This window comes from Ambystoma mexicanum, chromosome 5q (genome assembly GCF_040938575.1).
Source record: "Ambystoma mexicanum isolate Mex_15411 chromosome 5q, UKY_AmexF1_1, whole genome shotgun sequence".
Classification (NCBI taxonomy): domain Eukaryota; kingdom Metazoa; phylum Chordata; class Amphibia; order Caudata; family Ambystomatidae; genus Ambystoma; species Ambystoma mexicanum.
Genome location: NC_090933.1, coordinates 1129679559 through 1129706217, shown reverse-complemented (window position 1 = coordinate 1129706217; position 26659 = coordinate 1129679559). Strand labels below are relative to the sequence as shown.

General features: G+C 45.1%; 1 protein-coding gene across 2 annotated transcripts in view; it reads right to left on the bottom strand.

The window, feature by feature from the left end:
* The window catches only part of EFR3A (EFR3 homolog A), a 1818520-nt gene that overhangs the window by 1790431 nt on the left and 1430 nt on the right, over window positions 1–26659 (bottom strand). The window contains exon 1 of one of the 2 annotated variants that reach the window (XM_069621640.1): window positions 26538–26644. The exons of the other annotated variant lie outside the window; for it this stretch is intronic. The gene's annotated coding sequence lies outside the window, so the exon portion shown is untranslated. Of the gene's footprint in view, window positions 1–26537; window positions 26645–26659 lie in introns of those variants that run through there. 2 annotated transcript variants of the gene reach the window in all.

Genomic DNA, 26659 nt, shown 5'->3' with positions numbered 1-26659 from the left:
TTTCTTATCATACTCTCTGTGTCAACTGTATTAACTCTGCTAAACGCACCAATTTCTCAGACCTTCTCCATACTCAATCTACTCACCCTCTGCGGCTCTTTCAAACACTAGCTCTGCTTCTTTCTCCTCCTTTACCTGATCCTTCTATTAATTCATCCTTATCCGCATCTGATCTCGCAAACTTCCGCATCTGATCTCGCAAACTTCTTTTCTTCTAAAGTTCACTCTTTACGGCAGAATATTCTGCTATCACCCTCTTATAACTCCTCTCCTTAACCACTCCCTACCCCTTCCAACACTATCTCAAACTTCGCCCCCGTTTCTGACTCGGAGGTGGCCCTCTTGGCTAAAGCTCACCCCACTGCTGCCCCTTTCAACTCCATTCCCTCCTCACTCATTCCCAAAATATATCTGCTGTTGGTACTTTTCCTTACCTCTTTTTACAATATCTGTCTCTCCACTTCTACCTTCCCCTCTGTTTTCAAACATGCCATCATCATTCCTATCTTAAAAAAACCTACTGCTAATCCCCTTTTTGTCTCAAACGTTCATCCCATATCTCTCTTACCTTCCCTATCTAAACTCCTTGAGGGTCTTGTATATTCACAAATCTCCACATTTGTCTCTGGTCTAGCTCTTATTTCCCCCAGTCAGTCTGACTTTCCTCCCAGTCACTCCACTGAAACAGCCCTAACTTGCGTGATTTATTCTCTTCTCACAGCTCATTATTCTAAACAAACCTCTGTTCTTATTCTTCGACTTATCTGCTTCTTTTGACACCGTCGATCGCTCTTTGCTTCTGGACTCCCTCTCCTCATTTGGCTTTCGTGGCTTTGTTCCATCATGGTTTTCCTCTTACTTATCCAACTGCACTTTCGCTGTCTCCTGGGGTGGCAACACCTCCTCGCTTTTTCCCTTCCATCATGGTGTTCCTCAAGGGTCAGTTCTTGGTTATTTTCTATTCTCTTTATATACTTCTTTCCTTGCCCCTATAATCTCTTCTTTTGGCCTATCTCACCACTTCTATGCTGATGACACTCAGCCCTTTCTATCATTTTCCTCTTTCATGCCGGACATTCACGCTACTCTCTCAACTTGCCTGTCTGCTATCAAATCCTGGATGACCTCCCATTTTCACACTGTGAACGCCGAAAAGACTGAAGTCTTATTCTTTCCCGCCAATACTCTCTCACCACAGTCTCCTCCCCCATTTATTTATTTTACTCCCTCCAGTCTATCCATCTCCTCTACTGCCCATAATCTTGATCTCTACTTCGATTCTATCCTTTGCTCATAAATCTCTCACACTTCGTGTCTGTCGATTTCATCCCTACAACATTTGCAGAGTCCGCCCTTTTCTCACTTACCACGCCTCAAAACTGATTATCTTGTTAATCTTTTCTCGACTTTCCAATTGTTCTGTCACCTTCTTTGGTCTTCCTCGCTCACATCTTGCTCCTCTTAAATCTATCACTCGTCTATTTGTTTACCTTGTCTGCCTTCATATCGTGACTCGATCTCTTCTTCGATTACCTCACTTGGTTGGTTGTCTTTCTACTCTCAACTTAAATACAATTTTCTTTGCCTAGTGTGTAAATCTCTATCGACTTGCCCCCTGACTATCTTGCATCTCTCCTTTCATTCTACTATCCTTCTAGTTCTCTCCATTCCTCAGATCTTTTTAGACTGACTGTTCCCTGTCCTCCCTGCGCTCAATCCCGCTTTTGTTCTTTTCAGCTCCTTGCCCCTCTTCACTGGAGCATGCTCCCCCTGTCCCTTCGCTCTTACTTCTTACTCCTTGTTCCGTTCTTCCTTAAAAACTCACCTGCTTCAGTACCCGGATTGATTGTTACCGGCTGTAGCTGAACCATGATCTGCACCACTGTTTTTATGTACCTTTGATTTCCTATGTAAAGCACTTTGGATAAAGGCGCAATACAAAGAAACAGAAAAATACAAATACAGCAACACCATTTCTGTTGTGGGGTCGTCTGCCATCCACTGTACCACATATTGTAACTGGCACACCAGAAAGTACAGCTCGAAACGTTCGTACCTTCAACCCTCCCTGTTCATATGGCCTTTGCAGAGTGCCCAGAGCCACCCTGTTCCTCCCCTCCTGCCACAGGAGCCCCCTGCATATCCTTTCTAAGTCCCTAAAGAATTGCCTAGGTATACTGTATGGGACAGTCCCAAAGCAATGCACAAGTCTCAGCAGTGCCCCCATTTTTAGTAGCGCTGCCCTGCCCATCACTGACAAGGGTAGCTTACTCCAGAGCTCCATAGATTTTACCAACCCTTGTTTGGCTCGCACCGTGTTGAATTCATGTTCTCGTTTAGGGTCATGATTGATGTTGACTCCCAAGTATCTGAAGGAGTCCTTACTCCAGGGCAAAGGAAGGACTGGTTATTCCCCTTCGTCTACATCTGCCATTACGACCAGTGGGAACAAGCATGACTTAATCTTATTTATTTGTATTCCTGTTAATCTGCTAGAGTTATCCAGTACCTCCAGGATGTATGGCAGATTTGTCGCTGGATTGCTCAGATACAACAGCACATCATCAGTGTACACAGATACCACATGCGTCACCCCACCTATGTCTATGCCTGCGTCCCCGTATTCCTGCCGCAAATACGCCACCATGGGTTCTGCTGCTATAATGTATAACATTGGGGACAATGGCCACCCCTACCTTGTACCTCTATACAGTTGCCATGCATCCGAGTACATGCTCCCTGTCCGAGATCTGGCCATTGGCTTAGTTTATATCAACCACACCCATTTCATATATTGTGGCCCAATACCCATCTTTACCATTGTGGCGTACAACCAATCTCAGCGCACTGAGTCAAATGCCTTGGTGGCATCCAGGGAGGCCACTGCACATTCTGTAATGTGATCTTCCCTACTGTAGATCACTGGATGCAGTCTCCTGAGGTTCTCAGAGATATTCCGCCCTAGCACATACCCAGTCTGGTCTGGATAGATCAGTAAGATCCTTACAGCAATTTTGGCAGATACTGTGCAGGGTAAGGATCTTACTGTTTTGATTCAACAGAGACAGTGGTCTATAGGATCTGCAGTACTTATTTTGTTTGGTTTGAGAAGCAGAAATATCAGGGCTTCCCTCTTGCTTTCTGGTAGCAAATTTTCTGCGAACGCCTCGTTGTATACCTTGGCCATCAATGGCGCCAGCATATCAACATAGGCTTTATAAAATTCACTAGGGAGCCCATCCGTTCCTGACTGTTTCCCCGTTGGCAGTGCCCTACTGGTAACCACGACCTCCTCCGGGGTTATTGGTATCTCTAGTGACTCTGCCTGGAGTGTATCTAACCGGAGCAGTGCTACGAGTTCAAGGACATCATGCATTTACCTCTCCTCACATTCTACGGCGTCAGTATAGAGTGCTTTGTAATATTCTGAGAACACCCCATTTATGCCTACCTGCGTATTCACCCATTCCAGGTCTCTGTTCTGAATAGCGCATATAGTGGATCTAGCGTCATTTCGTCTGTATAGCCAGGCTAACATTCTCCCGGGTGTATCCCCATGTGCGTGGCTTCTTTTCAGCTATTTCGCATAGTTGTACTTCCCCAATCTATCCCATTGGGTTAGGCATGCCTGTTTCAGTTCGATTACTCCTATGTGTTCTTTGTTGACTTTAGTCTCCCTCTCCAATGCTCGTAACTTCTCCTCTATTTTCTCTAATTCGTTGACAATGACTTTCTGTACACCTCCCGATTCCGCTATCATTATCCCTCTAATGACCACCGGGTACGCCTCCCAGACAGTGCTCACCTTCTGCGCGCTTCCTTCAATTACTGCGATATATTAGACTGTGCTCTTCCTAATATGCTCGGCAAATGCTTTATCCAGCAGCGATTCACTCCTCAGCTTCCACGTGGGAATGGTTGGCCTCGGGGCAGCCATTCGCCACCTCGTCTCGAGCTGGGAGTGGTCCGACAGGACCCTGGCTAAGTATTCCTTCTCCATGAATTCAGTTTTATGTCCCTCCCCCTCCCCCGGTAAACATATAATCTATTCTTGTGTATACTTTATGTGGGACCGAATAATGAGAATATTCTCTATCTTGACCAGGTTTTACCCTCCATAGATCTTGTAGTTGAAAGTGCTTCAACAGTGAGTTTAACACCTTGGCCGGAGGAGACGGCCATTTGTGTTTCTCATCGGATCTGTCCACGGTTGGGTCCAGCGTGCAATTAAAATCCGCCCCGGAACCTCGCATATAATGATGCACTTAGAGGCACAAAAACAGAAAAGCCTGGGGGGTGCGTGGGGGGGAGGGGTGGAGGTGTTTAGTGGGTTGCACATATTCGTATGCAAGAGGGTCCTCATCTGGGTGGGCCCCGCTATTCCATTCAAAGTGCTGGCAACGAAGACCGACAATGAAGGCAGGATGGCTATGCTACATGGGACGATGGAGAACCGGGAGATCTGATCACAATACAGGTCTAGCCTACTTGTCTTCCTCAGGTGTAAGCTGGAAGAGTTTGGAGGTCTTTGTGACCATGGAATGAAACAACCCCTCCTGAATCGGTGGGGACGTTCTCGGTTTCGGAGACCCGCCTGCTGTGACGATATTGTTGTCGTCTTCGGTCATCGCCGTGTCCGTCCCTGTGTCCAGGTCCACCGGGGGGGGGGGGGGGGGGGAAAGGCACCCGACGCGGGTGTGGAGGCTGAAAGAGGGGGTGCGACACCAAAGTGTGTAGGGTTGACAGTATGTCTAGGGATACATCCCTCGGCTGTGCTGGCGTGATTGGAACACTAGGCATGCGCCGTCGTCGTTGCCGCCACGATCGTCGTCCTTCACGTAATCATGGACCGTGTGCAGGGACTCAAGTCCTCGTCGTCTGTGGACGAAACTGCCACGGCCTAGGGTTGGACTAGGACTTCTTTTCTCCGCCCCCTTTCTGCACCTTGAGGGGGTCGGAGTCGGGCTCAGAGACGGCATCCTCTTCTCCGGTGTGCTAGCCAGCTTTGCCACAGTCACAATGGAGGCTTCCCACCTCAGAGGCAGGGTGACCTTGGGCGCAGTAGGGGTTACTTTCAAGGGGTCAGCCCCCTTCGCCTTCGAGAAAGCAGCTGCCACCAGCTCAATCGTTGACGAACACTTCTCCTGCGCCGCTTGGGCCTTCTTGGGCAGGTTGGCTGCCTTCTCCTCTGCCCTTGGCTTCTCTGGTTTCTCCTGCAGCTTAGCCAGGTTGGGCGATTTTATCGTCGAGGAGCTAGATCGCTGGCAGATGGTGATGTTAATCGCGCCCTGTCCATTGCCGGACTTGCTTGTGCAGTGATCCCGATGGAACCGGATTTGCAGTGCTTGGCCTCATCTTGGGCCCGCACTGATGGCGCGCCCTCAAAGGACTTAGAAGCCCGCTTCTCGGACCGGCTGGTCCTGTGTGAGGCATGACCCTGCCCAGGGCAGAGGCCTTGGCGTTCAGCCACGCCGCCAGTCTACTGTGTCGATCCTTCAATGTTTTCTTGGAGAAGCAGAGACAGATCTCGCACTCTCCCTCCTTGTGATCCAGGTGAAGACAGTAGAGGTATTGGAGGGGTTTGTCCTCTACAAACACGTTACGTGGCCTGCATCTGGTGCAAGGCCTTAAAAGGGATCTTCCTTCATCTCCTCCCTCATGACCGGAGGTGTGGAGTAGGACCGATGGCCTCCTGGAAAGTTTGAAGAATCTTTGACGATCCTCACCTTGAGGGGCGCTGACATTCACCAACAAACGGATCCCCACTGTGGGCAGATGGAGAGAAGAGCACAGAGGGTCTTATTTGACAAAAATAGAAACTTTCTTCCGTCGAACAAATATAGAAGTAGCTCACGGAGCAAAGATCGAGGACACCCAACACTGAAATGATCTGTAAAAATCTGAAGATGGCTGTCAGAGGAGCGGCTTAGGGAGAGCACAGTCTATGGCTGAGGCAGTATAACCCACAGTATAGTGATTGGTTTAGAGGAGAAATGCAGTTTGTGGGTGAAAGTGCAACAGTTTTTTTCTTATACTGAGGATTCCCGGCCTGATGACGGCGAATATTTATGTAACGCTTCCCTCATCTCTGAAGGAGCGTAAATAGTCTGAAAACTCTGTGGGCTGCAACTGCTGGAACGAATTGGGTCCCCCCCCTGTGATTTTGGGTTGGGGAGCTCTCCGCCCTGCTATTGTGCAGGGGTGTGTTAGTAATGAGGCAAATAATTCTCCAGACTGAAGAGTGTAGAAAAGCCTCAAGGTGGTAAGTATCTTGATGTTCAGAGCTTTACTGTAATCAGATTTTGTCTTGTAGTCTTTGGGAGAAATATTAACTGTGGAGATGTATTCTCTTGTTAAAGTCTAATCCTCTCTTTCTCTTGCAGGTTTTGACGAAGGAAAAAAAGAACTTTAAAAATGTAAAAAATAAAAATAAATCACACGTGAAGACACAGGTGTCTTCAATGAACCCCACAAAGTTTTGTTCCTGAGGTAAGGCTGCACGCGTAAAATGGAAGGCACACTGGGCTTCGTGACCTGCTGCAGGTTTTCGCTGCGTGGCCGAGCTTTTGGAATGCTTGGAAAAGTTCATAGGCGTAAGTAAGTAAGCACATAATTGCTTTCAATCGCGGTCTGTGATTAATTGTCCCTCTTAACTAAATACCTTCTCTTACAGGTTGACAGAGTGTCGGTGGTCGAAGGCTCCACGGAAGAAAGCCGTGGCTGGAGAGGAAACGTAGCGGTCTGCGATGTGGAACTCGGAGTAGAGCCCCACCTACTTGATGACAGCTGCTGTGAAGTTTCTTACCAGGTAAATTGAATCTTTTGTCTGTGCTATTTTCAGGTAACTCGATAAATTCATAACATGACTTTTCTTTGCCTTTTACAGGTCTGTGAACAGAGCGCCGGTAAGTGCTGCACTGCTGTCAGTGGAACCAACGCGAAGAACATGCTAAGGCACAGGTGGGGCTTATATAGTCCTCCAATGCCAAACACTAGTTCCTCAGTCCGTGACTCACAAGACGGCCATCTTAAGGGAAACCTTACATTAAACCTCTATTGGGGCCCACTGCAATTCTGACACTGATGAGTGTGAGGAACGTCTGGCACGCCATGCAAATAGCCATCTAGTCCCCGCATGTCTGCACAATGAACCCTTGCTAGCCTGCATAAATAGTCCCAGCCCCTTGACCCCCGAGGTGACCATGACAGCCCCTTCCCCCCCCACCCCACAATGCCCCTCCTAAGGATGGACCTTCTGGCCCTGGCTTAGTGGGATGGTTCTGATTAAACCTTTTAAGTAGTTGAGGAGCATGGATGTTATTACTGGGTTCCCACATTCTGTCCTGCAGCCATACCCCTTCCAATCCACCAGGTAAAACAATTTCCTCATGACTACCTTAGAATCTAAAATGTGCTCCGGAAGTGTGGCTGTTGGGCTGAGATTCCTGCCTCTCTGCCTTTCTCCTTGCTGCTTTGCTTTGCCGCCTGCTTGTTCTCTAAAAGGTGTCGTCGGCAAGCGGAATCCTCATACCCGCCGTAACGCTGCATGCGCATCTTCTACAACACAAGCTCCGCCGTCCTGCCCATCCACCTCTTCAGCCACTTCCTTATTTGCACTGGTATATGCGCATCCAGCGCGCGCATCCGAAGTGCTCCGGAAGTGTGGCTGTTAGGTGTGGAGGTGTGGGTCCCACACTTCTCAAATCTGCCTAGTTTTTGGTATGCTTTCCAACCCGCTCCTTATCTTTTGCAAATTCTGTTTGCTTGTCTTACTGTTTTATATTTTGCTTTGTGCGTGTGCTTAGTTCTTTTGTACCTCATTACATAGGCTGCTGTGATATTGTCATATTGTTATGCCTCCAGCTGTAAGCGCGCCTTCATCACAAATGACATAATAAACTATTTGTGCACTTCTGGGACACATGTGCTGGTCTTTATATAGGCAAACTTTGCAATTTAATATCTGCCCAGTACATCCCAATAGGCGTTTATCTGCAACCATGCAGTTGTTATTTTTTCTTTCTCTGCTTTATGCTGTGCTGTAGATGTATGTGTCACATAGTGGCATTATACTGCTTTTGTGACTTTCCATTTGGAGAAACTCAATCCTGCTTTTGCACTATAAACAGCGGACGGCCTGTAATGATATAGGACACCAGGTATTATGCTATTTATCTGCTTGTGAAACTTGTCCCATTGTGCTGTCTTATAGATACATGTGAGCCATTAGGCACATTTTGAACAGTGTTTTTTAACTCTTTTTCCTTGGCTCTGTACTCCTTCACCATGGACATTAGTCTTAGAAGTGGTAAGTGCCTAGGCGAACGGCCCATTACATCTTCTGCTAGTCAGCCTTTAGGCGCTCACGAAAATGCAGCACTTATGCCTTTGCCTGGGAAACGCTTTTTTTTTTTTTTTTTTTTTTTTTTTTTAACTCTGCCACTTCAATCCTCTGACCCTTCTTCGACTCTACAATCCGACGAGAGTTTATTGGTTTTACCGCAGGTACTTTCCCTTGCACCTTCAAGCTCTACATGAAGGCTCTCTCGCCAACTTCAAAACACAATTTTTTCACTCAAAGATGTAAATGAACACGATCCCAACTTTATTATACTCTCCGTAGACTCGCCAAAATTGGATTTGTCATACATGGGCAATCGTTAAGATGGACTGGCTGTTCCCATGTCTGACAACTCCATGCTTGCTCCTGCCGTCATGGTTGAGCTGGACAAACGTTTACACCTTTCACTTGGTCCTTCAACCCCAGTGTCCAAATCACGTATACTTTGTGATCAAGTTTATTTTCATAAGACGGACTCATCCCCATTTCCTGGTATGCCCTAGTCCCCGTCCTTGCTTTCCCCAGTTAACTTTCCTTCATCGATTCCCATGACGGCGAATTCCCCTTCCTCAGTTAACTTGGCTCCTTCCTTGAACTTATCTCAACCAGTCCCGTGTCAAGACCCCCCATCATCTGGGCTCGTCCAAGGATGTCTCTGCTTTCTCTTCCTACCCAATCCCCCACACCCCCTCCATACATGAAGATGTCGCGAGCAACTTATCAGAACAAGATCTACACAACTTTCCGGTTCTGACTCGAATTCTTAATCTGCTTGACAGGGGGCATGATTATACCCATGCAGCACTTAAAGAACTTAAAGAGGCCTCCGTCGCTACAACAGCAAAATTGAAGGTTTTATCCTAGCACAAGAAGCTTGCCACCAATTCCACGCCACCTGTCCCGAAAGGTCCTTTTTGGCACTTCAGAATGAGCATTTCTAACATATTAAAACTGTAGCATCTTGCTTTGCACACACACAAACCACTGGTGATCTTTTGTTGATAAACGGAGTACCTAAATCGTTTGCCCATGTTGCTCAAGGTCTTAATTCTGTTTCAAACTTGCCCCCACAGTCTTCGCCCATTGATTTAACGGCAGTGGCCAAATTACAACATAAGACTTCTGCAAATTGAACACATTCTTTTCAGGGCCAACCTAGTTCCCCAATGTCTGTCTGAAGACATGTCCTCAGGTCCTAGAGTCATTCCTTTTGATGAGTCCGCAGATAGCACGTCAGCAACCACTGATCTCTTGGACCAACAACTAGCTACTTTACAACCCAACAAAGCTGCTTCTGAGAACTCTACTGTACAAGATGATACTCAGTCTACACAATACTTTATGTCAAGGAAAGTAAAAAAATCTCAGAGCTGCAAAAAGAAAACTGCACTAAAAATACCATCAATAATCCTGTCTCTATGGGTTCTAAAGCCAAAACTAAAAATCAGCCTCCTCCTAAAGTTAAAGGCCATAACTCCAACGTAAAAGAATTATGCAATCTTTCCCTTGAAGTTCAAGCTCTTGACCTTAATCAACTCAATGACGAGAGCAAAATAGTTCTCAAAATAAAATCAGTTGTACGGTCATCCTGATCTTCAGTCTCTACCCATGGTACCACACAGGTGGCAAAGTCCCACTGTCCTTTGCCTATTAACCTTATACCCTGTCAGTATCCACGTCCCTCTTACCAACGCATGACGGCGCCATTCAAGTTCCTCTTGTTCAATTGTCTACATTTTTTCCTGCAACTGTTAATAAAAAAGCCTTGATTGCAATGCAAACTGAAGAGCTTTGCCCCATTAAAATCCTGGTTGTCTCCTCATGCCCTGTTACTCTATTAACTGGCTCCCAAAGTAAATCTGCACTTTACAATGCACAGCCCCCTGTTCTGTGTCTGCCCAATCTCACTGAGAAAGATCCAAGTCCACCTCCCAGGACCCAATTCCCTGCAGTTAAGCCATATCCTAGCATCCTTCCAGCTCCACCCCCAGCTCTCATACATGTGAATTTCCTTGACGAGCATTGTGCTGGTTTGCCACCTTTACCTCTAGTGATTTCGAGGGCTGCTTTAAATTTCTTTTATGGAAATACCCAGAGAAATGAAGACCATCCTGGGTTGGTCTAGTGACCCTTTACTTATTAATCGGCCTGATGAATGCTCTATACGAATGCTCTATACGCAATGTTAGAACAGCCAACATCTTTGGCTACTGCCCTTAAAGGCCTAACTTGGCTCGAACCTTTGATCAAAGCTGCGGCACATGGTGGGGACCCCAAATCTACTTCATAATCTACCTCCTTCTCTATTCTTTCATGGAATTGTTGTGGTCTTAAAAATCTTCTCGCTTGGTTCAACTCTCTCTCTCCCAATATACTTCGATCTGTCATTATTATACAGGAGACTATGGGCACTTTCGACCTGCACAGTTGGATTATCATCCTTCCTCTCTCCTGCCAAACGTATGTCTACAGGAAGACCCTCTGGTGGGCTGGTAATACTGATCAATAATAACTTGAGATTTATTGTTAAGGAAATTTATGCTTTTGAGCTTTGTCTCATCATAGAACTCCAATTGGAGGACTTTTGCTGCAAGAATCTCGTACTTGTCTCTTTATATTGGAATCCCGTTGTCACACCCATAGATATGGCTATCGCCTCCCTGAATTCTGCACTCTCCGAGGCAACGTCTCATAGTCGGGGCTGTGAGATTATTATTGGGGCGACTTTAATGCCACCCTCTATACTGATATGCCCAACATCTCAGTCTGCTTATCACAAGCTATCGCTTATGAGGGGGCGCACCTGGGTCCACTTCCTGGAAGAATGGGACATTCATTTTGTTCTCCTGCTTCTCCACATACCTATACAATCTGGCAAAGAGGAGCTGCATGCTCGATTGACTACATAGTAGCTTCCCGGATGTTATCAGGTCTCCTTGCCCCTGTTGTTAATATCAATCCTCTGCTCGGTGACCATAGGATTTTGTCCACCACTTTGAAGTCCTTGTCACGCAACTTCATAGCTATGCCTTCCCTTTCTCTGCTACAAATGGACAGACATGCGCTATCCATTCATTGGAACCACAAGACTTGCAAGAAATTGACATTTTTAGTCAACCGTGACCTGTGGGTTGTTACTGATGATGCTGTCTTGCCTACCTTTATGGAAAAGATTGTTCATTGGAATTTAAAAATGATCGATCAATGTTCACCTGTGTACCATGGTCTCTTCTGTCTTGCCTACCACAATTTCATCTCATCCCAACACCTTTTCTTCCTCTATAGTCCTTAAAAATTCTAAAAATCGCGATCTCAGAAGAGCAAACATTCTTGCCACTGACCATATCTCATATCTTTTGGTCAAGAAACAAATTATAGCTTAACAAAATGGAGCTTAAAAAAAATAGTTTTCACCCTCACCTGGAAGTGAATCAAAGAATGGTCCATAATCTTTGTAAATGCAATTATCAAAGATATTTGGACATTTGTGAGGAAGCCCGCAGGGCCTATTACTACTTCTCTTGAATCATCAATCAATGGCTTGTCCTGGCATACTTTTTTAAAGATGAAATATACGCTTCCGTTGCCTTTCACTCCCTTTGATGTAACTTCATTACTACAGCACATTCCCTCACAATGTCGGTGGTCCTTTGATGATATAGTTTTTGCTATTCATTAGCTAACATTTTCTAAATCTGCTGGCCCCGACGGCTTGCCCCCTTGTGTAATAAAAGATTACCTGCTTTTTTGGGCAAAAACCTTTTTAGACCTATTTCGAACCATCTTTAGTTCTAAAAACATTCCTACTTGTTGGCTCACATCAATTATTATTCCGCTACACAAAAAAGGTGCAATAAACGACACCAACAATTTCCGGCCTAGTGCCCTAATTGACGTAGCAGCCAAAGATTTTGCCCTACTCATTCTTAATGAAGTAGATAACTTCATGGCAGTTAATTCTATTCTCTTAAGCACAGGTTGGCTTCAGAAAAAACCATGGGAACTCAATTAAACAGAACTATTCTCACATCTCATTAGCATGTCCCATCATGTTTCCAATGGTCTGATTTTCATGGCATCACTAGACCGGTCTTCAGCTTTCGACAGTGTTGTTTGAGGATGGTTATGGAAGAAAATGTTGGATTATGGTTTTCCCCCCTACATAGTGGCTCTTATTTCACTCCTCCACCACAATACCAATTTCAAAGTCCGAATGAACCGCGCTGGACTGCTTACAGATGCTATTCTCACTGCGAAAAGTGTCAAGCAAGGCTGCAATCTTGCAGCGGTTCTCTTTAACCTTTACCTTGCCGACATTGATCGCATCTGGAATTCAACAGATATATTTTCTGTCAGAATGGATGCTATGCGCCTTAATTGGCTTGCGTTCACGGACGATGTCATATTGTTCGACCGCACCAAATCCGGATTACAAAATAAATTAAAATACTTCTCTTTATTGTACACAAAACAATCTATCCATCAATCCTTCAAAATCGAATATACTAATTTTTTCCTAAAAGAAAACTCGTACTTTCAAATGGTCTGTTAATTTTAAGGAAATTAACCTTTTCTATGACTTCACCTATCTAGGTTACAACCTCTCCAACAGCAATTCTCTTACCAAATGGCGAGCTTCTCTGTCTGCTAGGGTGCTGCCGTTAATAGCGCAAATGCAACTCATTCTTCGCAAATATTGTAAATGTTCTCGCACTCCCCTTATAGACTTTTACCTCATGAAGGCAAAGGCAGTTATCCTTTATGGGCTGGACTTTTGTCTTGCTCAAATTGAACTCTACCTGAATAAGCTTCAGGGAAAAATGTGTAAGTCCGTCCATGCTCTTCCCAAATATTTACCTACGGCTATACTAATACACAAATTAGGTTTCCACTCGTTGGCTTCCCGATTTAACTGACGGATGCTATCCAACTATACCAAAATGTTATGGCGGATGCTATCCAACTATACCAAAATGTTATTCCCGCCCGCCAACTCCCTTCATGAAGATCTGACATGCACACAAATTCTTTTCATATTTCGATTGCTCAATTCCAGGAACACATGTTGGCTCTATTAGTACAAAAAAGAAAAGCCATTTCCAAAACAATTCGGGCTGCCACTTCTGATCATATTGCTACTTATTCCTCATTTGGGGAATATACGAAATTTAGGCATAGCCAGCCTTACCTTACGCTTTTTCCATGCAATAAGGTACAGACTCTCTATTGAGGGCGATCAGGAAACCTTAAAACAACTTTTCCTCTATTGCCCCCATTTTGAACAACAAAGATTACAAACTATGAATGATTTTCAGCATGCTCCCTCGATATTGGCTCGGAATCTCATTTGGATGAGATGTATGTGGGGCAGAAGCAATGCAATTATTTTTGCCACAGGTTGACTGCTAACTTACATTGAATCAGAATTAAAAGAAGAAAAGGTTTAGATCAATCATAAGGCCTGCCTCCCTTCATTTGATATTGTATTTTAATGCGTTAGTGCCATATCTCATTTGTACTTATGTCTGATCTTATGTTATTTTGAAAATCGTAGTTATGGCTTACTCACGTTCTATTTGTGTTTACTCTGATCAAATATTTTCTTTGGTTGTAGACTTCTTTTTAGGTTATCATTTTACTTGTATTTAGGTATGTATACTGTTTCTTTTCTCGGTTGTATTTTATGATTTGTGTGTGTCAATTCTGTCATGTTGCAGGCTTAATGGTCGATTTTATTTAAGGAATATTCTATTAATTCTTTTGTACTTAGGTATGTACACTGTCTCTTATTGTTCTACTCTCTGACCCGATTATGTTAACTCTTGTTATGCCACAAGATATTATGGTTGAATTTAAATGATGAATGTGTTGTCATATATTATGAGTGCTTCTAAAACTGTTCGTCGATATAGCTTGTTTTCTTGAGTGATACATTTTATTTTGAATCAATTTTCCTTAATTTGTCCACTGTTCTATATTCTTCTTTATGTCTTACTTCTGTTTTTGGAAATATGTACCTTTGTTGTGCCCTTAGTATTTATGTTTTAATGAAATATGTATGCTATGCATTGTATTATTTATATTTGTAAAGGTGCTTATGCACTAAAAACAAACAATTAAAAAAAAAAAAAAAAAGGTTTTACGAATTGTAAAAAATTTAAAAAAAAAAATTTTTTTAAAAAAATGTCTTTCACTTCAACCTCAGCCTCCCCCTCTATAATCACTGGGTCTGGGGATTATTGCACCCTGGTACCAGGGCACACGGGCTTCAATAAAGAGACATGAAACACGGGTGTATCCGCATATGGGATGGAAGAGTCAACTTCATAGCTACAGGGTTGATGACTGCTTCCACTGGAAACGGGCCCAGAAATCTAGGTTGGAATTTTTTTCACTGCCCTTAAGAGCGATGTGCCTAGAGGATAACAACACCTTGTCCCCCACTTGATAACTCCAAGTGTCTCTTCGGTGCTTGTCTGCACATTTTTTCTAGCTCTCTTTCGCTGCAGCCAGATGTGCCAGGGCTTCCTCTTTAGCTCGGGTAATGTTTTCATGTACATTCTGCACCGCAGGCATCTCTAAGGGCTCTGGTGGATCGAAAGCTGAGGTTCGTAGATGACAACCATTCAGGATGTAAAAAGGAGTACAGCCGGTAGATGCGTGCTCAGAATGGTTATAAGCGTACTCTGCAATCCAAAGCAGATCCACCCAAGTATTATCCATTTGATGGAGGAGACATCAGAGATTTTGCTCTAGGGTCTGGTTTGTCCGCTCCATCTGTCCGTTGGTCTGTGGGTGATGACGGGTGGACAAACACACCTCGATCTTAGCAATCTCACAGCATCTCTTCCAAAACTGAGATACAAATTGGCTGCCTCTATCAGAAAACACTACTGACGGAAAACCATGTAAACATACAATGTGTTCACAGAAGACTTTAGCCAATACTGATGCTCACGGAATTCCTTTCAGAGCTACAAAGTGGGCCATCTTGGAAAACAAATCCACCACCACCAGGATCATGTTGTAACCCGAACAAGGTGACAATTCTGTAATAAAATCCATTGAAAGGGCACATTATAAATGCCTTGTTACACAACAAAACATGTGTGTGTTTTAATGGCAGCATGAACAAGGTTTTTATCCAAACACAATTTATGTTCTTTATAGTAGCATGCTAACACATACTGTGGACACCATCAGCAAAATGTTCTACAGTGGCAATGCCAACATATATTTAGGTACACATAGCAAGAAAATGTTTTACAAGACCATGCACATATGTACATTGTGCACACCGCCATCATGAACTTGTACGTGCAGTGGTGGCAGTGGAACAGGGTTTGGAATTGCTGGGAGCTATTTAGCACCTGCCTTCAGCCTAGGAGTGTCTGGTTAGCTTAAAATCAACAGTGTGCAGGAGCTACATTTAGCTGCTCAAGCCAACTGGTGCCTTACAAACATGCATATGTGGCATTCACTGTGAGAGTTTGAGAATGTAAATAATGAAGAATTGGGTCACAACTAGGACACATTCAAATATAATGGATCAGACATAATTAAGATAACATTAAAGCGTGCATTTCATGTGGAAGTTGGATTTGCAGTGTGCCATGTACTCGCTCCTGGTTCCCAAGCAGTAGCGCCTGCCTATTGGGCAATGAACACCCTGGAGCTGTTTTTAGCTCCTGGTCATCGAATTGCAATTTCAAACCCTGTGGAATATATTTCAGGCAAAGGCAGCATGGACATGTTTTTTGCAGGGCACTGCTGACAAATATTACGGTCACCAGCATTGATGACATGTTCTTTACAGTGAGTGCTTGCAATGATTGTGGACACCATCATAATAGGGTTTCACATTGGCATCATGAAAAGAATGTAAAAGCTACCTGTTTAGTGTTGGTGGCCTTGCAACCATATATTGGATTTAATAATGTATTAATCTACAGCAGCACCAGTTGTAAACTGTAGGACTTTATTTTTTAATAAAACTGTTCTAAAATGCACCATTTCAACATGTTATTTAAAATAAATCTTACATTCTTTGTGAGGAGCACCCCTTAATCCTCGTACCTCAGTTCGGGCTACCTTGCCTTTGCTTGGTCGCTTGTGCTAATTAAACAAATCACCAGCCACCACTGAAATGGTGCTGCCCCTTCAGAATTATCACGCCCCCTCATGAAACTCCAAAAGCTGCTTGTGCCACTGTCTTCCAGGCTCCTTCATAAAGGCAGATGGGAAATGTGGCCCTAGGTTGTGGAAACAAACTTTCTCCATCCCTTTTATCCCTTAGGGGGCCTAAAGTGAACCCCCTCTTGCCATCTCCTAAACCCTGCACACTCACCCAATATGTATCCCAATAGGTAGGGCTGGCATGCACAGTCCGCCATAGCACAAGGAAAGTGCTCATGGGGTCCCACAGCTGCCACATGTATACCAATAATGATTCTCTAGGAATACAGGAAGAGAGGTTCCTGGCCTGGAGAGGTCGAGTTGCTTGTTTCAGGCCTTGCGTTGGTTTTGGCAACATTTGAAGTCCTGCGAAATTGCATATTCTCACTGCCTCAAAGAATGTACTGCTAACTGGCTCCGCAATGCTGCAGTAGAGGATTTTTTTCCATGTCTGCACCAGACAAAGTCTACTCCCGAATGTCCTTTGAACCTGCAGCCACCCCAGAAGACATTTGTAAGGAATATAGCCTGCCATATATTTAAAAAGATTTTTTTTAAAACAGTGCTTGGAGTTTCTTTTATTTTAACAGTCAAAATAATCTTCATTTTTAGCTCCTAAATTACAAGCATATTGCTAGTTTGGAAAATACAGTAAAATATGTAAAACATAATATAAGAAATCATGAAACTACTAAAAAAACAATTTTTTAAAATAATTTTCTAAGTCAGATGGTGTGTTCAAACCAATATTTGAAAAAGGCTTCTGGCAAACAATATTGCTGCCAACTAAACCGGTTTCCTGTGTTGTAGTGCTTGGGTTGCAGATTGGTCTCAATTCCAACTTTGCCGAATTAACTATAGTGTTCACTCTGATCTCGATGTGTGAGGATCTCAAGGTCACTGCAGACTGAGGGCTGCGCAGCACTGATTCTCCTCGATCTCTCTGCAGCCTTTGATACGGTTAACCATTCGATCCTCCTTGACCGCCTCAACTTCCTGGGAATCCGTGGCACTGCTCTCAAATAGACTGCCTCCTTCCTGTGCAATAGGAAACAAATAACTTTCCTCTCCCCTTTTGTCTCAAATGCTCGCTTGGTGAACACTGGAGTACCCCAAGGCGCATGCCTATCTGTTCTCCTCTTCAACCTCTATCAGACCACTCTACCAGGAATCATCCGCACGCACAACCTCTCCCGTTACAACTACACTGACGATACACAAATTATCCTAAGAATCCCTAAGCCAAGCATCAACCCTCATGCCGACCTTAAAGCTTGTCTCCATGATATTGACCGATGGGTGACAGAAAACAACTCCTTTTGAACCCGGATAAAACTAAAATCATGGTGTGCAGCAATACTGCCCTTCTCCCACATCCGCTCCCATGGCCCCCCTCCATCGGCCCCACTCCCTCGGCTCACCTCCCCACCCCTCCAATATAGTCAAAAACCTAGGCTGCACTCTGGACTCAGGCCTAACCCTCTCCTGTCAGATCAACAATGTGTCAATATGCTGTCACTACCACCTCAAACTTTTCAGATGCATTTTTCCCTACCTCTTCTACCCCAATAGACTTGCCGCAGTTATGTCTATTGCGATGTCGAGACTGGACTATGCCAACTCCCTATACCTGGGAACACCGGCATAACTCCAACGAGCCCAAAACACTGCTGCAAAACTGCTCCTGGCACAGGGACAGAGACCATATCTCACCCGTTCTCCGAACCCTCCGCTGACTCCCAGTCGGACAAAGGGCCTCCTTCAAGACCCTATGCATCACTTACTGAGCAGTGCACAAGACCGGCCCAACCTACCTACAAAAGAAGATAAAACCCTACCTCCCATCTCGCACCCTAAGATCAAGCACTGCCCTCTTTCCAGGGATTCCAACCTCTAACTCTGACAGGATCAGAGGATCCGCCTTCTCAACCTTGGCCCCAACTCTGTGGAACTCACTCCCCCCACATATTAGACACACCCAAGACTATATGACTTTCCGTAAAGCTCTAAAAACGTGTCTCTTTCCGTAATGCTGACTATGACCATCTGAGGCGACTAAGACCTGCAACCCAATGACAAATGCTCAATGAGATCCTAATCAATAACGCCACTGAATATGCTTATTTAAACCATTATTAAGCAAACGCGCGCTTCAAATCCAGAATAGCGAACTCCTTAGATTATAACTCCATCCATACACTCACCTCCCATTTCACTATGCTTACTCTCTACTCTACACCAACACACAATTAGAGTGCAGCTACACCCCTCGATCGATTTTGGCCTAGCTGCTCATATACGAACATTACTCCACGAACACCTTATCATTCTAATAAAACGCAGCTACATCCCACGAAAACTGGCCTAGCTGCACACATAAGCGTCCTACACAGGCCTAAGGCAGCCAGAACCCAGTCTTGGTGTCCATCCTCCAGACTGCACACATTCAACTCATATCAGATACCACCACACCTAATGCTAGGCTGCATCTACCATTAGGCAATTGCATTTACTGCCCACATAATTGGTGCACTCAAGCACCATATGACGCATTACTCTCTCTACTGACCTGGACTACGGTCCCCGAGGGCGTTCAACCTACCAGGGCATTGAGGTCATACCAATGATATATAGAGCGCTATATAAATGCCAAATAACATAACGCGTGGACATATTCTTTTTGATCTCACTGTGCCTGATCTAACAAAATTATGAGTTTCTGGAAGTGATTCAGGAGCCACTGTCCGGCAGTAAAAAAAAAAACAGCTTCTTGATATTGATCCATACATATTATTACCGACATTCATACAGTAACCCTCACAAAGTGTGTCTTTTAGTTTACTCCTGGCTAGTTCTTTTAATGTAATTTAATATGATATCCTCTAGTATCAAAGGCACATTCTGTGTCAAGTTTGGGCGGCCCACACATTTTTACACTCAGGGACTGGAAAATCTTTGGGCCAGTCCTGGCAATGGGCCCAGCACCAACCGTGTCACTGTGCCCTCTCCTTGATACAGGAACATGCTTCCAATGCCCTCAGGGCACAAACACCCACCCCCAATCTAAATCGCACCCCTCGTACCCCCATCTCGATCCCTCTCCCCTCATTTGAATCCTGATGCGACCCGCTTGTACCTTGCGCTACTAATGTGTACACCACTAACGCAACTTTAGCCACTGTGCTTCTTCACGCTACCCAAGGAAAATGTAAATGCTTACAGTGCCCCTGAAGGGACAAAAAGAAACTTCACATAAGCCCCTTATTGATACTAAACTGTTCCCCTCTTGAAGCATCACTCGTTTGCATCCCCATCTGCCCCCTACGACTCGTGCTTTGAGCAAGTTTTTGAAAAAAATACCAGAATGATGGATTGCAAACAGCTGCTATTGGTGGTTCAAGCCTGCAAGGCCTGGAGATGCTGCTGCTCGAAATTTGCTGGCTTGGAAGGGCGCGTGACTATGTGCTGATGATGTAAGGAGGGAGCATGGCTTAAGCGGACGCTCCGATGGGCATGGCTGCTTTGGGTAAGACGACAGCTGCCGCCATACAAAAAAACATCTTTAATTTAGTACATTAATTTTGCGCTTTGAAGAGCGCACCTTACAGGCTGCCTTTGCTGTCACCCTCAGGCCGTCCACTCCCTCTGGCCTTGCAGTATCCAGCAGCATTCTTATCACCTCATTACCTTTCCACTATAGTCATGACACTACATTAGCATCTTCCTTACAAAGAGAGCTTAATTGCTTTTTGGCAAGTAGGGGTCATTTTATAAGGAGCAGAGTGGAAAATGAAAAATTGCTTTTGTTATCATTTTCCACTCCAGCTCATTTTCCTGCTGTTAAGGGGCGTAGGAGAGTAGCACGCGGAGATAGCATCTCCACGTCTTTCCTCCCCTGATTCAGAAGTACACTTGGTTTGGCACCTGCATGAATTCATGCCGGCATAAAACTAAAGATTATATTGGAGTACACATTCAGGGTTCGAAATAGATGGGACCTATTTAGCTCCTGCTTCAAGCATAGGAGGGCTGGTTAGCTTGAAACCAACACCTACCAGGAGCTACGTTTGGATCCCCAGGCCATCGGTGCCTTACAAACATGCATGTGTGACATTCACTTAGCATTTAAGAATGCTAATAAAGACAAATTAGGACACATCTACTACACATAATGGATCAGAAAACAATGGACAAAATGTTAAATTGTGCATCTCACGTGGAAGTTAGATTTGCAGTGTGCTGGGTACTCACTCCTGGTACCCCGGTGGTATCTCCTGCCTTCTGGTGATGCCCGACACCCAGGAGCTGGTTTTAGCTTCCACTTATTGTCTTCTAATATCGAGCTCTGTACTTTGGTTTAGCATCTGCCAAACACCTGGAGGATTCCATTGGAGTCCATTGTAAAATGCTGCCTGAAAATTATATTTGCAGGCACGGTTTTATTTCTCTCAAAGCAACAGTAAAATTGAAGAGTAAAGGTGATTCTGCCTCAGTTTACCATTTAGTTTTACTCGCCTCTTTGAGAGTGAGAACATTTCATGCAAGAAACCAGCAACACGCAAGTGTAAGCAATGGTGCTCCTTGCATGCAATTAACGCATATTTTAAAATGATCCACTTAGCGTTTCACCTCCCAGACGTTCTTTGTTATGCCGTGCAGCGGCCAATCAACCTATCCCATTATAATCCGAGTCTACTCAGCCCATCCTTCAATTACTTTATCTAGGATTACACCACAAGGAAGGGTTGATGGTTGACACATATCTCCATTATAACCTATACAGCCCCACCGGTGGCTTAGACAGGTTATGCCAGCTGTAGGAAAGGAGGAGCCCAAACATATTTCTGAAATGGGCCCTCTTGGTCCCCCACACATCTTCAGCCAGCCCTGGGTGCTTAATCACTTGCCTCCATGGGCTTCATATTGGTACCCCCTGAGGTGCCTTTGTTATATGTCTCTGGGTTTAGGGGCGCGGGGGTAAATTAAGTGAGCTAATAAGGACAACTGCATCCATGCCCACATCATCCATTCCTTCCGGGAGACACTATTCCAGTCCTGGTTGCATTCTGGGATTGTAGTCCTGGGTTTATGCTGGTGAAATCCAGGACAACCCTGGTCTAAAAGGATGACTTTAGAGACCAGTCTGGAGTCATCTCATGATCATCGAACTACACTAGAAGTAATTCCCACATCATCAGGTATGAACAGGCTGTTAAAAGTCATCAGCAAATGTCCCAGAATGGTGGGTGATGATTTGGGGTTGGGTTTAGGATGATTTAATGAATATGCTAACATCATCCCTATTTTAGAAAACTCTTTGTTCCTGATCATTTTATGATGACTTGCTGATTACGTTAAGAGATTGCATGTTTGTCCCCGATGATTTGGGGAGGATTCTGGGATGACCTGCTGATTACTACAAGGGCATTGCCATTGTTCTTGATGATTTGGTGATGACTTACTGATTACTTCTGAACAGAGTTTGCAGGATGATACGCGGACCAATACAGATTGTCATTCAGCTTTTGCTTAGTCACACTTGTGCTAAATGACCCCCAGGTGGCAAGGGTAAAGCTTGAGACTATATTGGGCCAAAATGGAAGGGAGAGGCCTAAACATAGCATGCACCCCTGAATGAGAATCCTTTGCCATCCCAGTCAAACGCAGGCACCCAGCATCCTCACAATCTCCAAAGTGGCAAGGGTAAAGCTTGAGACTAAGTTGGGCCAAATTGGAACCCAGGGACCTAAACATAGCATTCACCCCATGGGTGAGAATCCTTTGCCATCCCAGTCAAAAGCATGAACCCCGCACCCTCCCAATCAATATATTTTATTTCCATGCAGACTGCACCAATATATGCCAGTATTCACATATATTAGTTCACATAGTATTCGCGTTTGCTTTGCGCACAATGCCAGTAATGATACTATAATAAAACACGCCCACCATGGCTCTGCCACACACTCTTGTTGGATTTGCCTTTATAAATAAATGTCTTGTCACAACAAGAATACATGTCCAAACTGGTTGCACAAAGCAGGTGAGTCTATATACGTAATAACCCTTATCATGTTTGCTTTACCCTAAAAAGCCACGCCACAGTAAGAAATGGCTTGACTTGCTGCCCTAAAAGCCTAGACACATAACACTTATACTTGCTTTGTCATAGAATCCCAGAAAAAAACAAATGTCATGCCACAGCAAGGAATAGCTATACTGGGTGCCCCAAAATGCCAGTGCAGCCACATAAAAGCACATATCATCCTTTCAAAGAAATCAACAGCATTTTGTACTGGCATCTATAATGGATATCCATTAAAAAGATATTCGTGATTGGGTTTCCAAGATGGCCACCGATGGAAGAACAGCATGACCGTGGAGCCCTCACCCCCCATCCCCCATGAAACACTTGTGTATAGGCGCGTTACAAATGCCATATCATATCATACCACTAGGGTATAAAACAATAAAGATAGATTAAAAGATCCTTCCCCAGGTGGGAATTTATCGATGTAGGCTGTGGTGGTGGAGTGCAGCAGACCGGATCGCTGGGGGACTTCAGCAGAGGTGGGTGTGCGGCCTTCGTCTCTGTGGTATCGAGGTGCAGAAGCACTGCGCCCGCGACCGGTGCAGGCCGAGTTGAGAGACATGCTTGCAGAACACAAGCAAGAAGCACTCTGGGAGACCCGGGGTGGCCGAGGACCCAGTGCAGCTGCGAGGAGGGGTGGTGGAAAGCAGCCGCTGTCAGTTGGGAGAGGAGGCCGTCAGGAAGGAGCTGCCTGTGATATTGGAGACCCACTGGAGCTGGATTCATGGATCCGGGGCACCCCTGCTGGCAAGCGCCAGTGGAAAGATTGACGGGGGACCGAGCCGCCCCTGTGCCGGAGAAGCAGCGTCTAAACTGAGAGATCAGGAGGATCCGGAGGGGCCATACACGTAGCCCACTGCTGAGAGCTGCGCAGCGGAGAAGAGAACTCAGAGCGGCGAAGAGGCCTGGGAGGTGCAGCAAACACAAAGCCAAGAGGCAAGAAGGTGGCGACCCTGAGGGGCTCGACTCCCCCCCCCCACCGCCGATTGGGGAGAACCATCACGTGTCAGCGTGCACCCTGGCCCAAGTAAAGGGTGCAAGCAGGCAGAGGCTGGCCAGTGTAGGCAGTGATCAGCAGGCAGTGATCACCAGCTTTGAGCAGAGTGACGATGATAAGTGGGGGCGCGCAGCGGGAGGGCCAATAACCAAGCTTTAAAGCCAGTACTCTGCAGGTAAATTTGGGGGTTTGGAGCTGCATTTAGTGCCTCAGCCAGTGCACCCCCATCCAGATGTGCTGGGATCGAGGGGGGGGAACGTGGGGGGCTGAGAAGGGACGGGGATGGGGGTTACATGTGTTCTTACTGTTGAAATTGCCAATAAAATGCATTTTTTCTACTTTAAAGTGCATTGTTACTGTGCTGCCATCACCAGCCAAAATCAGCTCCCTGTCCCAGCACAAACACATACATTCTTTGACTCACCATTCACTTGCTTATTCACACACAGCATTCACTCACTCAATGCATGAGACGATCAGAATTGACCTTTCCATACATTTTATATCCCCCCCCCCCCCGCACCTGTTCGAAATAGGCACAGGAAATTGTTTTGTTTTCTCTGTGCTTTGAAAAGTGCACCTCTTTTGAAAATCAGCATTTACTTGAAAATGCCCAGAACCCCTTTCCATCCTCTGCCTTGCAGTTGTGTATTTGATGGGAAAAGATCAGCTCAATGTGCACAACTATGATGCACACATTTAAATATCCTTTGTGCACAGTTCACCACCTTTTTGGCACGAGTGAAGGGAATGAGCATCCCATTAGTTGTACCAAACACGTTTTAAAAATCCTGGCATGATGGTTTATCCCTACTGATCACTTCTTTACACTGTATGTTCATTTCAGAGAGTGTGGTTCGAGTTGTCAGTTGGGATTGGGACTGGGAAAGGACACACAGAAAGGAAAGGGTGCATGATTTTTTTACTATTTCTGCAGTCATTAACCCCAGATTTGCTCATGTGCATGTATTGTGTTAAATAACATTAGCCCCAGAGCAGATACTGTAGCTGGAATCGTTAGCTACAGAGTACGTACTGTGTATGCCATCATTCTCGCAGAGCAGGTATTGTGTCTGTGCTTATAAGCCCCAGGGTAGGTAGTCTGCTATATGTAACAGATTAGCAGGTACTGTATCAAACGTCATTAGTTCACGGGCAGGTATTGTGTCTGGAATCGGTATCTCAGATCCTGTACTGTGTCTGTAATTATTTGCCCCTGGGAAGGTATTGTCAGATGTAGCTGATGAGCAGGTACTTACTGTATCGAAAGTCATTAGCTCCAGAGCAGGTATTGTGTCTGCACTCATTCCGCACCAGTCAGATGATGTGATGGGCCTTTACCATTAGCGCTAGAGGAGGTAGTGTCTGCTGCTATTTAATCGGGATGTTTTTTCTATGTCTGCAGCCATTAGACCTAAAACAGACACCAGCCTTATTATAAGCACGGCGGTCCAGAAATAAGGGTCTCGGTAGCAACATACTGGCACCCTTTCCGGATCACCGTACTATGAGAATGCCGGCAGGGGCACGGATCCCCAGGCAGGATTTACCTGCGGAGAAATCTTTCCCCTACCGTCATGTCTCTCACAGAAGCGCTGGCACCATTAGCAACGGTCCCCGCGCTTCCGTGTCCCCATTCCCGTGACTAACATTTTTCACTGCCTGATATCCCGGGCCGCTGGGACTTATGTAATGTCCCAGTGGCACCGGGATCTCAAGCGGCGGAAACAGTGTTAAGAGTCCGGCGGCAATCCGCTGGTAGCACCGGCGGGTTACCGCTGGGCTTGTAATGAGGCCCACAGTGCCTGCAGTTATTATACATAGAAGGGTCATTAGACCCAGAGAAAGTGCTAGATCTGTGCTGAAGCCATTAGCCCTGGGGAAGGAATAATTCCTTTCAGAGGAGGCACTGGAAACAGTACACGTCTGCAATCATTATCCGGCACAAGTGGCGGAGCAAACATTGCTGTATCGGAAGTCATTAGTCACATCAGACCACAGTCTCATACTTGCCAACATTCTGTGAACAAAAAGATGTAGGATTTTTCAAGTTTCAAAAATAATTTGCATAACAATGACATCAAAGAAATATACAAATCATACATTGTTGCACGACTGAAGCATTCTAAAATACATAACCCATCAAACAGCACAACATGGAAAGATGTTGAAATGTTAAAAATGTATCATTCGGAATGGGGAGTTATCACCAAATCCAATTACACAGAAGGTAATCGCACAGAGATGGTGGACAACGTTTGCCACTGCTCTGTAGCAGCAGCCTGGGCCATACATATGTATTCCTGCAGTGCCATTTGAACACTGAATGACATGGAGACTGATACCCCCTCATTCTGCTAGGCAGATGCTGGGTGATGGGGTTACCCTCTGCCACTTGCCTTCACTGGTGGTTCACCTAAGGGTTGTACTGGCAAGAGTGGAGGACGTGTTGCATGTTTTGTCCTGCAGCCTGCCTTACCACTGTAAAAAGCAGTAGGATATGTCACCCAAATCTGTAGGCGTTAGAGCTGCTTAAAAAGCAGTAGCCTAGTGCCTAAATCTGTAGGGTTGGCAAGTTTGCGGTCTGCGTAGTAGCTGCACAGCAGTTACTGCGTCTGCCAGCATTCTAGAGCCGGAACTGTACCGTACATGAGCTCCACAGCAGCTACTGTGTCTACTATACCAACAACAGGCTGCCCTGTGTAATTTCAAAACCGGATGTTTAGAAAGTGACGTACTTACAATGTTTAATTTCCACATGTGATCAGTGCAATACTACGAACTATAGCTGGCAGCCTCTCCAACGTGCATTTCCAGAAGCTGCAAAAGGGCTTACCAATATAACAACAAATGGGTGAGAGCGGTCTAAGTTAATGGATGCTAAAAGAAATGCATATAAAATTAATTACAATAGCTAAATCGCATGCACTTACCTGACGCTACCTGGAAACTGAAAAATTGCGTTTGGTAAAGGGAGGACTTATGTTGCTTTCATTATCTATTGACACAAATTTTAAGCCCCTATGAGACCCGATCCTTGTCTGTTCGTTTAAAA